The following is a 3,019-nucleotide window of genomic DNA, read 5'->3' as shown; positions in this document are numbered from 1 at the left end:
GCAAACAGGTCATAAGAAGCGCGAATAATGCGTTTTTCTGCCCGGGCTCAAGCTCCGCTCGGTCCCGGCCCCGCCCGCCGCACTGTGAGAAAAAACAACGGAAAATCAACGGACAACAGCGGCAATTATTTTCCGCTTACATCCGTACTGGGTACGGTTAAAGAACGGAGGGGTTTCTTCTACGGTTGAGGGAGAAGAAAGGTAAATGACTTGGATGATGACACGGTATGACACTACGGAAAGAATACATCTGAATAACGGTCAATCCGTAGCTCACTATCAGATTTATTCTTAAGAAGCAACTCTCTAGCCTCGTAAACACCTGATGATCACAAACGATGTAACTCAAACACTCCGTGGCCTCATGAAATGAAACGTACTTTTTAAATTTTACAACTTTGCTGATGATTTCTACTGACCATGTCAACAGAAAGAGATGCACTTATGATAAAGACTTACTTTTGATTCACTTCCTCAAGAATTTATTCTCAGAAAGACACACCATCAGCACATCAGGTTGACAGAGAATTAGGAGGTCCTCCGAATTGCGTTGAAGGTCTTGTTTTCGTGACACATAACATATCTCATAGTAACTTTTATGGGTGACAGAATATATGCTTCTTAACCCCATTCCATGGGGTAGCCAACTACTGCATCGGCGTAGATGCCCTCTGAAACAGTCCCAGGTGATTGACCAGGCTTCAGAACTGAAGGAAACATCCTCCAGTATCCTTCGAATAAACTGCGCAGCTCAACAAAGTCACACAGTACACACACCATTTAATTTTCTTTTAAGAAACTAGAGGTATTGACACATTATTCAACAGCTGAGGTCGCCATCTTGTCGTCGTTGTTTGTTTTTCAGCATCAGAGTTCTAAACAGTAGAAGGCGGTGTCTTTTGTTTTTCTCTATTTGCACAATTTGCAGGCATGTTCATGCTGAAAATAACTTGTTGTTGTTGTTAAGGTACAAAGTGGGGACATTTTAGTATAGTTAGCAGAAAAACGGTTCACAGAGGACAACCTTCAGTTTCGCTGCCCTGCTTGTTCTGCTTGTTAGTGAAGTGAAATCCTGCCGTCACACGGTTTATAATGTTTTGGCTCCGAAGTATTAGGATAACACCGGGGATCACTGAACACCTGGTGGACACAAGTTTCACACTCTCCCTCCACTTTCTAACTGTTCAATGATTCTGAAAATTCCTATCAATTATTCATAATAGAAGTTTGCCAACATGGCCGATTTTTTATTCTGTTGCCTCCTTTTGTCTTGTAAATATTCTCCAAGTCCTTCAACATTTTTGTTTTTGTCAGGTTAAGGACCTCCAACCTATCTCGCACCTTGCAGGATCATCCAGAGGTTAAAGGCAGCAGCAGCTCCAACAGACAACTAGGTGTTGGTAAGTAAACAGTGCAGAAAGAAAATTAAAGATGTTCTAGGGAGTGATATATATTCTACTTGTACGATTAGCACGAAACCAGTAAATATTTCAAACTTGAGGGGCAGTAAGAGATAGGCATACCTCCCCTGCACGCTTATTGTAAAGTTTATTCTCTTTACAGGTGCCATCTAGATTCCAGTTCAAAAATCTGTCGGGGCATCCATAGGGGCCGCTCCAAAGAGCCACATATTTATCAATTCCGGACCAGACATCCAGCCACCAACGCCAATATCAACACTATCAACAGCTTGATGAATCAGGTACAACTTGTTATTGTACTAAGTTTTCATTATTCTCTCACTGTATTGTACAAAGTATAACTATTACTATAGAAGACTACATTTGGTAGTAATTTTAAAACGTAGAATGTAAATTTAGCAGGATTCCTTATCACTTTCCCTTCCTTGAACTGCTCTCAATCATTGTGTATCTTATTTTGCAGATACCTGAAGATTGAACATAATCCCTAAACCGACGAATGACTGTAATCTTAAACACTGAGTGGTTTCCAAGAGATGAAAGGTCCGAACCAATCATATCCACTGATTGGTTTTAAATTGTTTATCATTAATATTATGTCAACAAAATCTAAAGTGCTCTCTACCTAACTTTTTTCTAAATTTAATGTTACAATGCAAGAACCTTTGCAAAAATTAAGTTGCTGTACAATTATTTCAACCATTTTCAATTGTACTATAGGTAGTTAAAATTGTCAGAAAGCCTCTTACATTTGTAAAGTTTTTTAAATGGTCTTTTCTGTGTGAAACAAGCATATAATCTTTTATTATGACAGATCATATGTCTCCAGTACTCATTAGGTATCTAAAATGAAGTTTGTATAATTTATTTTCAGACCAAAAGGCTAGTAATGATTTTGATTTACTTGTGTCTCTTCAGTGCTTGTTTTGTGGGTTTTAAGTGTGTTTACTGTGATAGAATAGTCATGTTATGTCAATGATAGGGTTAAATAGAACTATCTAGGTCTACTTTGTATTCAGATTCTTTGTTTTTAACTTGAAAATTGCACTTTGTAAGTTAACTCTGAACGCGTGAAGATCTGTTTGGAAGATCTGGACTTTTCATATCTATCTATTATTTCTGTTGTTGGTACTAGCTTGAGGAATGCCATGTCTGTCTCCCCTGATCTGCTGTGATGACAGGTCACACTGTATTTTGTAAAAAATACATGCATGTAGGCAAGAACTCCATCATAGCTCGCTTTAAGTAATTCTGTGTACGCAAATGAGAAAACTATTGATTTCTCAATGGGATGCTCCAATGGAACAACCTATACAAAAATGTAGTTGCTGTTGAAGGGTTTTGGTCTTTTTTCTTATGTTTTAAAATAATTTTGAGTCAGAATACCCTTTCTCTTAGTATATTTTTCTTTAAGTTCTGTTCTGTGTTAGACATGCACATAGTCTTTTATTATGACACATCATATGTCTCCAGTACTCATTAGGTATCTAAAATTAAGTTTGTATAATTTATTTTCAGACCGAAAGGCTAGTAATGATTTTGATTTACTTGTGTCTCTTCAGTGCTTGTTTTGTGGGTTTTAAGTGTGTTTACTGTGA

At 37.7% G+C, this 3,019-nt stretch overlaps 1 long non-coding RNA gene across 2 annotated transcripts; it reads left to right on the top strand.

Annotated features, from left to right (window-relative positions):
- Window positions 1-3,013, top strand: LOC113208257 (uncharacterized). Of its 2 annotated transcripts, none has more exons than XR_008011441.1 (4): window positions 1-201; window positions 1,315-1,400; window positions 1,564-1,702; window positions 1,885-3,013. It is a non-coding gene; the product is annotated as an uncharacterized LOC113208257 (long non-coding RNA). The 2 variants fall into 2 exon arrangements; XR_003303497.2 differs by lacking the exon at window positions 1-201 and adding an exon at window positions 931-1,055.
- Window positions 3,014-3,019: the final 6 nt, after the last annotated feature.

The sequence above is a fragment of the Frankliniella occidentalis genome, unplaced genomic scaffold (genome assembly GCF_000697945.3).
Source record: "Frankliniella occidentalis isolate FOCC.00 unplaced genomic scaffold, Focc_3.1 Scaffold112, whole genome shotgun sequence".
Lineage (NCBI taxonomy): Eukaryota > Metazoa > Arthropoda > Insecta > Thysanoptera > Thripidae > Frankliniella > Frankliniella occidentalis.
Note: the sequence above shows the minus strand (reverse complement) of the source record. Positions and strands in the feature narration are given on the sequence as shown.